The sequence below is a fragment of the Triticum aestivum genome, chromosome 5D (assembly GCF_018294505.1).
Source record: "Triticum aestivum cultivar Chinese Spring chromosome 5D, IWGSC CS RefSeq v2.1, whole genome shotgun sequence".
Lineage (NCBI taxonomy): Eukaryota > Viridiplantae > Streptophyta > Magnoliopsida > Poales > Poaceae > Triticum > Triticum aestivum.
The window spans coordinates 4,855,977-4,865,340 of record NC_057808.1 but is presented as its reverse complement, the minus strand read 5'-3'; the positions used below and the strand labels follow the sequence as shown (position 1 = coordinate 4,865,340).

Here is a 9,364-nt window from a genome sequence, read left to right as displayed (position 1 = left end):
GAGCGCGGTCGCCGACGTGCCGCCGTCGTTCCCGCGGCCACCGAGCCCCGCTCTCCTCCCCGACGTGTCCACGAGCTCCGCCGCGTCGAGCCCGTCCTCCCCGACCACCTGCTCGAGCCGGGACCCCCTACATCACCCCCAACGCCGTCGCCTTCTTCCTCGGGTCGCCGCCGTCTTCTTCGACTCCGGCGACTGCTGCTGCTACTAAGCCTCTCACCGGCCTCCGTCTGCCGCGCGGTGAGCTCCTCTACCTCCTACCCTTCTCCGTTTGCTCTCGCGCGAACCTTAGCTAGCTCTCACGACGAGGCCAAACGCGTCGCCACGGAGCTCGCCGCCGACGCGTCTCCAGTGACGGTTTGGTCACGGGCCCGTACCCATTAGACTCGCCGCACCACGTAGTTCCTCCCCAGCCTCCTCTTTTGCTCAATAGCGTGCTGCCTCGCCGTTTCCGTCTTCGACCAAAGCCGCTCCGCCGCTGGCCTCGACGCCGGCGCCGATTCCAGCCAACTCCGGCGACGCCACCACCGCTGTTCGATGTGCGTTGCTCCGCTCGTTCGAACGCGCCCTCGCGCGCGCGAAATGGTTGCCCGTAGGCGAAATCCGACGAGGTCCGAAGCCCTCCGCTGTGTTTGGCGTCACCGGCGACGTGCCGCCGGCCGCCGCTGACGTGGCACACCTAGGGCGACCCCGGGTCACTGCCAGCGGGCCCCGCGGGCCCCGTTGACTGGGTTGACCCAGTCAACGTGCTGACTGGGCGTCTCTGTGACGCTGACATGCGGGCCCCGCCGCGTAAATAAACTAAATAAAATGTTTTTATAAAATAAAACTAATTAATTAATCTAAATAGGCACTGACAGGTGGGGCCTACCTGCTAATAACCTTGTTTAAGTTAGTTATAAAACTCTGTTAGTGCCCTGTCAATGACATGTGGGTCCCACTGGACCCACCGGTCTGGTTTGACTGGTCAGCCGACCTGTTGACCTGCTGACATCAGCGTTACCTCATGCTGACGTCATAATTCATTTTTGCTAAATTCAAATAATTCCAGAAATTCAAATAATCTTTGAAAATTCATATCTTTTAAACCGTAACTCGGATGAAAATGTTTTCTACATGAAAGTTGCTCAGAACGACGAGACGAATCCGGATACGCAGTCCGTTCGTCCATCACACCTCCCTAACCTATCGAACTCGCAACTTTCCCCCTTCGGTCCATCTGTCCGAAAACGCAAAACATCGGGAATACTTTCCCGGATGTTCCCCCCCCCCCTCGCCGGTACCACCTACTGTCGCGTTAGGACACACCTCGCACTGCTCATTGTCATGTCATGCATCGTCATGTTTATGTTTGCATTGTATTTACTGTTTCTTCCCCCTCTTCTCTCCGGTAGACTACGAGACCGACATTGCTGCTGCCTAGTTCGACTACGGAGTTGACGACCCCTCCTACTTGCCAGAGCAACCAGGCAAGCGCCCCCCCCCCCTTGATCACCAGATATCGCCTATTCTTCTCTATACTGCTTGCATTAGAGTAGTGTAGTATGTTACTGCTTTCCGATATCCTATCCTGATGCATAGCCTATCCTTGCTACTACTGTTGTTACCTTTACCTGCAATCCTACATGCTTAGTATAGGATGCTAGTTTTCCATCAGTGGCCCTACATTCTTGTCCGTCTGCTGTGCTATACTATCGGGTCGTGATCACCTGGGCGGTGATCACGGGTATATACTTATATACTATATACATGACACATGTGATGACTAAAGTCGGGTCGGCTCGTAGGAGTACCCGCAAGTGGATCTTTGTGGCGGAGCGACAGGGCAGGTTGAGACCGCCTAGGTGAGAGGTGGGCCTAGCCCTGGTCGGCGTTCGCGGATACTTAACACGCTTAACGAGATCTTGGTATTTGATCTGAGTCTGGCCATTTGGTCTATACGCACTAGCGATCTACGCGGGAGTAGTTATGGGTATCCCGGCGTCGTGGTATCAGCCGAAGCCTTCTTGACGTCAGCGACTGAGTGGCGCGCGCCGGATTGGACTGGAACGCCACTAGGCTAGGTCTGCTTCCGGCCGCGTACGCAACGTGCAGGTGTGCATAGGCCGATGGGCCCAGACCCCTGCGCGCATAGGGTTAGACCGGCGTGCTGACCTCTCTGTTGTGCTTAGGTGGGGCTACGACGTGTTGATCTTACGAGGCCGGGCATGACCCAGAAAAGTGTGTCCGGCCAAATGGGATCGAGCGTGTTGGGTTATGTGGTGCACCCCTGCAGGGAAGTTTATCTATTCGAATAGCCGTGTCCCTCGGTAAAAGGACGACCCGGAGTTGTACCTTGACCTTATGACAACTAGAACTGGATACTTAATAAAACACACCCTTCCAAGTGCCAGATATAACCCGGTGATCGCTCTCTAACAGGGCGACAAGGAGGGGATCGCCGGGTAGGATTATGCTATGCGATGCTACTTGGAGGACTTCAGTCTACTCTCTTCTACATGCTGCAAGATGAAGATGGCCAGAAGCGTAGTCTTCGACAGGATTAGCTATCCCCCTCTTATTCTGGCATTCTGCAGTTCAGTCCACTGACATGGCCCTTTACACATATACCCATTGCATATGTAGTGTAGCTCCTTGCTTGCGAGTACTTTGGATGAGTACTCACGGTTGCCTTTCTCCCTCTTTTCCCCCTTCCTTTCTACCTGGTTGTCGCAACCAGATGCTGGAGTCCGGGAGCCAGACGCCACCGTCGACGACGACACCTACGACACTGGAGGTGCCTACTACTACGTGCAGCCCGCTGACGACGACCAGGAGTAGTTAGGAGGATCCCAGGCAGGAGGCCTACGCCTCTTTCGATCTGTATCCCAGTTTGTGCTAGCCTTCTTAAGGCAAACTTGTTTAACTTATGTCTGTACTCAGATATTGTTGCTTCCGCTGACTCGTCTATGATCGAGCAATTGTATTCGAGCCCTCGAGGCCCCTGGCTTGTATTATGATGCTTGTATGACTTATTTATGTTGTAGAGTTGTGTTGTGATATCTTCCCGTGAGTCCCTGATCTTGATCGTACACATTTGCGTGCATGATTAGTGTACGGTCAAATCGGGGGCGTCACAAGTTGGTATCAGAGCCGACTGCCTGTAGGAATCCCCCTTTCCACACTCCTTGGCCGAAGTCGAGTCTAGACATTACAAAAACTTTTACTAACATGGCTGTGTGTCTTACGGGCCCACGTCGCCATTGGGTGGTACTAGGATCTTTTACTCCTCGACCTTTACTATGGGACTCTGAACTTTCTTCTACTCGGGTTAAACGAATTTACTAACTCTAACACTAGGATCCCGTGACCGCATTCACCCCGAAGTTGGATAAGCCATAGTTGTTTCTTAGGATAGTATTTTGAACAATTCACACACTGACATTTGACTCCTTTGAAACGTCTTTGCTTTCAGATGGAACCCACGAGGCAGGTCGTGCGCCACACGACGGCCATTGGTGCCTCGGGATCACCGGTTGTGCTACCTGAGATGATGACCTATCTGGGTTATCGCTGGCACCCTGAGTACACCGTCTACGAGGAGTACCAGGACTTTAACCAGGAGCAGTACCGTGCCATCGTCCACCTCTACTCGCGGGAGTATGACTCCACTACTGTGCTGCACACCGCACATGGTGTTGGTGTGACCATCGATATGGCTGTCCACGGTGCTGCCTATGCTGCTCTGACACGTCTTCGTGGAGAGTATCGGGAGTTGGACACCTCCCCTTTCAGGCACATTGCTATCGCATCTGATGTTGGTGCGGAGGGATACTATACTGCTGCCTACTCCACTGTCACCCGAGAGCCCTTCTACCATCAGAACCTGGTTCTGCATGCTGATGGGCTGGATCGTGCTAACCGAGCTCTTCGCCACGAGATGTACACCACCCGTCAGCACATTTACCGTGCTCTGACGCTGATGCACCCCTTTGTCCGGTCTGGACAGCTACTGCATACTGCGATCTACCCAGCCAGGACTGTGATGCCCCACGGTGTCGGTTGGCCAGAGGTGGGAGGCTACTCTCCCGCACTTGGTCCTCTTCTGCCACCTGAGCGTCGGGCTCTACACCTGAGTATCCGCGGCCCCCAGTCTGCTGACGTGGAGGGCTATCCGTTGCCTCACTACCAGCTGTCGGGCTACGATTACCTCCACAGTACCTCTTGGGACTGATGTAGGCTTGCTTGTAGTGTTAGATGCATTCGCCGCGAGCCTGTGTGCCGCCTATGATGTTTTATTCTATGTACTGAACTCTATGCATGACCCCTTTTGTAAGTTATGCCGACTACTATGTAGTAGCTATCGTGCTCCTTTCGTTATGCATGTTTCATCATGAATGATTCTTGTCTTTGCAAATATTTCTCAATGTTGAACTACCCCTGTTATATATTAGCAGGATGGTTAGACCAGGTGGTCGTGGTCGTGGTGGCGATGCCCCACCACCACCTGAGTACATGGCTGGTATGATCCAACAGTTTGAACTGAACCGCCAATTCATGGAAAATATGATGGCTCAGTTTCCTCGCCCCAATATGAACCAGCAGCCAGCCCAAGTGACTCTTCAAGATTTCATACGCCTCAACCCAACCATCTACCGCAGCTCAACTCAGCCTCTGGATGCTGATGACTGGCTCCGTGACATCACCCATGAGATGGAGTCTGCTGATGTAGCCCCTGCCAGCTATGTCACCTTTGCTTCCTTCTTCTTGAAGGGACCCGCAGCTCAATGGTGGGACAGCCACAGGCGTACTCTGCCAGCTGGAACAATCATCACATGGCCAGACTTCCAAGCAGCTTTCCGTGCCCGCTTCATTCCTCAGGGAGTCATGGACCGGAAGAAGCGTGAGTTCCGCAACCTCACCCAAGGCAACAAAACTGTTGAAGCTTATCAATGGGAGTTTCTGGACTTGTCTCGCTATGCTGAAGAGGACATTGCAACTGATGCACGCAGACAGGAGAAGTTCCGTGATGGCCTCCAAGCTGACATCAAGCTCGCACTTCTAGTGCATGACTTTGCTGATTTCGCCACCTTGGTGAACAAGGCCATCAATGTCGAAACTGGTCTGCAGGAATACCAGAGCTCTCACAGGCGCAACCGTGACACAGGCTCATCTTCGGGCTCGCCCTCACAGAAGCGTAAGATATGGATCCCGAACAGCATGTACCGTCCAAATGCATCTGCCCCAAGGCAGACCTATGCTGCACCTCGTCTGCCTCCACCACCATCTAGGCAGTCAAGACTTCCAGCTCCACCATCCCAAGCTCCTGTTCCCACTCCCAATAATGGCTTGTGCTTCAGGTGTGGTCAACCAGGACACCGTGCTAGAGAATGCAACCAGAACCAGAATCAACTGGCCCTTCCAGCAACTGGCCGTGGTAACAATCAGCCCCGCAACAACAATGCTAAGTCTTATGGTCATGCTCATGCCAACCACGTTGATCTCAACGAAGCTCAAGACCAGCCTGCTACTGTGATGGGTACACTCCTCGTAAATTCAGTACCAGCATCCGTTTTATTTGATACAGGTGCATCGCATTCATTCATGTCAGAAGATTTTGCATACAAGCACGACGTTAAATGTGAGGAGATGAACACCTCGGTACTGGTCAAAACCCCCGTGGGATAGTGTCAAACCTCCCTGGTTGGCATCGATGTCCCCGTGGAAATCGAAGGGCTGGAATTCTATGCCTCCCCCATTATCCTGAAGTCGTCTAACATCGACCTCATTTTGGGTATGGACTGGTTGAAAGCGCATACTGCTTCTATAGTTTGCGCCACTAAGACCGTCCATCTACTTCACCCTTCAGATGAAATAGTTGCTTACCAAGCTCATCTGGTGCAAAATGCCGAGGCCAGGCTCTATGCATTGAATGCATTGAACGCTGCACCACTCGAGGGCATTGAAAACATTCCCGTCGTGCGTGAATTCCTCGACGTCTTCCCTGAAGAACTTCCAGGGATTCCCCCTGCTAGAGCTGTCGAATTCATCATCGACTTGAAACCGGGCACCACTCCTATAGCCAAGCGACCTTACAAAATGCTGCCGCATGAACTCCTTGAGCTTAAGGAGGAAATCGACAAATCTCTTCGCAAAGGATTCGTTCGCCCAAGTTGTTCTCCTTGGGGAGCACCTTCTCTCTTTGTCAAGAAGAAGGATGGGACAAACCGGTTAGTTCAAGACTACCGTCCTATAAACCAAGCTACCATTCAGAATAAATACCCTCTTCCTCGGATCAATGATCTGTATGATCAACTGGCGGGTTCGTCAGTGTTCTCTAAGCTCGACCTGAGATTGGGTTACCACCAGATCCGTGTTCGCGAAGAGGATATCCCAAAGACCGCCTTCGTGACTCGCTATGGTTCATACGAGTACACCGTCATGTCTTTCGGTTTAACCAATGCTCCAGCCACCTTCTCTCGTCTGATGAACTATATATTCATGGATTACCTCGACAAGTTCGTCCTGCTTTATCTGGATGATATCCTGGTATTTTCCAAGAACGAAGAAGAACATGCTGAACATCTTCGACTTGTGCTGGAAAAGCTATGAGAACATCAACTATATGCCAAGTTCTCCAAATGTGAATTCTGGCTACCGGAAGTAACCTATCTTGGGCATGTCATCTCTAAGGATGGTATTGCCGTCAACCCCGAGCGAGTTCAGGCTATTCTCGATTGGACTCCTCCGAAGAACGTTAAGCAAGTCAGAAGTTTTCTCGGTCTCGCCAGCTATTGCCATCGATTTGTCGAGAACTTCTCCAAGATCGCCAGACCTCTGACTAACCTGTTGCTTAAGGGCGTCAAGTTCCAATGGACAGACAAATGTCAGGAAAGTTTCCAGGCACTCAAAGACAAGTTGACTTCTGCCCCAGTTCTAGCTCCACCGGATACTAAGAAGGACTTCGTCATTTACTGCGACGCTTCCCGTCAAGGATTAGGCTGTGTCCTAATGCAAGACCGCAAAGTGATTGCTTATGCCTCTCGGCAATTGCGCCCTCACGAAGAGAACTACCCAGTTCACGACCTCGAACTTGCTGCTGTCATTCATGTGCTGAAGCAGTGGCGACATTACCTTCTCGGTAATCGTTGCAAGATCTTCACTGACCACCAAAGTCTGAAGTATCTGTTTACTCAGCCAGATCTGAACCTCCGTCAGCAGAGATGGATGGAGTTTGTTGCAGACTTTGACTTGGGTATTTCCTATACGCCAGGCAAGGCTAATGTAATGGCTGATGCCTTGAGCCGCAAGTCTTACTGCAACGACCTCCAGGTTCACAAAGTTCAGCCCTCGCTTGTTGAAGAATTCAGGAAGCTGAACCTCCATATTGTTCCTCCGGGTGCACTCGCTCCCCCTCCTAAGGAGTTTGGCAAGGTGAACCTCCACGTTGTTACCCAGGGTTCCCTTAATACCCTAGTTGCTAAACCAGATCTCGTGGATAGCATCAAAAGGCTATAGAAGTATGACTCTGAAGCCCACAAGATTAAGCGCTACCTCGCAGAAGGAAAGCCCTCATTCTTCACCATTGCTGAAGATGGCACCCTATACTTCAAGGGCCGCCTAGTGGTGCCATGTGCAGAGAAAAACCTGGATATGACACAGGAAGTTATGAAAGAAGCTCATGATACGCCTCTATGTATCCACCCTGGTAGTACAAAGATGTACCAAGACATCCGTCAGAGATTCTAGTGGTCTAATATGAAACAAGACATTGCTCGTTATGTTGCTGAGTGTGACGTTTGCTGTCATATCAAAGCAGAACATCAAAGGTCTGCTGGAACTCTGCAACCTATCTCTATTCCTGAATGGAAAATGGGACCATGTTGAGATGGACTTCGTCACTGGATTTCCCAAGTCATAGAAAGGTAATGATGCTATTCTTGTCGTCATTGACCGGCTTTCCAAAGTTGCACATTTCCTGGCGGTCAAGGAAACGATCACTGCTAGTCAACTGGCAACGCTCTATATGTCCAGGATTGTTTCACTCCACGGTATTCCATTGGTTATCAGCTCAGACCATGGTAGCTTATTCACTTCAAGATTCTGGGCAAGTTTCCAAGAAGCTATGGGAACTCATCTGTCATTCAGTACTGCGTTTCATCCTCAATCGCAAGGGCAAGTTGAACGCGTCAACCAAGTTCTCGAAGACATGCTTCGAGCTTGTGTTATTTCCTTCGGCAAGAAATGGGAGGAATCTCTCCCGTATGCTGAGTTCTCTTATAATAATAGCTATCAAGCTAGTCTGAAGATGGCCCCCCTCGAAGTGTTATATGGACGAAAGTGCCGAACCCCTCTGAACTGGTCAGAAACTGGGGAACGTCCACTCTTTGGTCCGAATATTATCCAAGATGCCGAAGAACAAGTCCGCATTATTCGTGAGAATCTCAAGACTGCTCAATCACATCAGAAGAGTCAGTATGACTGTCATCATAAAGACATGGTCTATCAACCTGGCAAAAAGGCTTATCTTCGAGTCACACCAATGAAGGGTGCTCACCGCTTCGAACTCAAGGGCAAACTAGCTCCTCGCTATATTGGCCCATTCACTATTCTCGAAAGGCGTGGAAAAGTGGCATACCAACTGGAGCTACCGCCGAACCTTTCTCAGGTTCACGATGTGTTCCATGTGTCACAGCTCCGCCGTTGCTTTAAGGATCCAACCCGAGCAGTGGATCATGAAGTTCTCGAATTGCAGCAAGACCTCTCCTATAAGGAGCATCCGGTCCGCATTCTCGACCAAGCTGAACGCCGCACACGTCGGAAGGTGATCAAGTTTCTCAAAGTCCAGTGGTCGCACCATTCTGAAGATGAAGCCACTTGGGAACGAAAGGATCGTCTGCGCGAAGAATACCCCGCACTGTTTCCTTCTACCTCCTAAATCTCGGGACGAGATTTCTTGTAGTGGAGGAGATTTGTAACGCCCGGGGAATCAAGCTACAGTAATTCCCCGCTAATCATGCCACGTCACCTCGGTTACTGTTGTTAACCGTGGGATGATCCAAAACCGTTTCAAAATTCAAATTTAAATTAATGCCGACAGAAAAGGTTTTTCAAAAATTGAAACAAAATGTTCGGTGGGTGCCAAATATTACAAGGGTAATTATACTAAAGAAAACATATTTTTATAAAATGCCTAAATGCGTTTAAATGAATTAAAACAGAAAATAAAATAAATAAATAAAAAGAAAATACAAAAGAAAACAGAACAAACAAAAAAAAGAGAAGGAGAAGCCCCCCCCCCACTGGACCCTGGCCCAACTGGGCCGACCCCAGGCCCAGCCGGCCTGGCCCACCTCCCCTGGTCGCCTTCCCCCCTGTTCCCCCGACC

The 9,364-nt window shown here is 50.8% G+C and overlaps 1 long non-coding RNA gene across 1 annotated transcript in view; it reads left to right on the top strand.

Moving 5' to 3' along the window:
- Nucleotides 1–9,364, top strand: part of LOC123119050 (uncharacterized) — a 15,099-nt gene that overhangs the window by 1,907 nt on the left and 3,828 nt on the right. Inside the window, exon 2 of the long non-coding RNA XR_006458404.1 lies at nucleotides 8,274–8,276. This is a non-coding gene — a long non-coding RNA (uncharacterized lncRNA). The remainder of the gene's footprint in view (nucleotides 1–8,273; nucleotides 8,277–9,364) is intronic.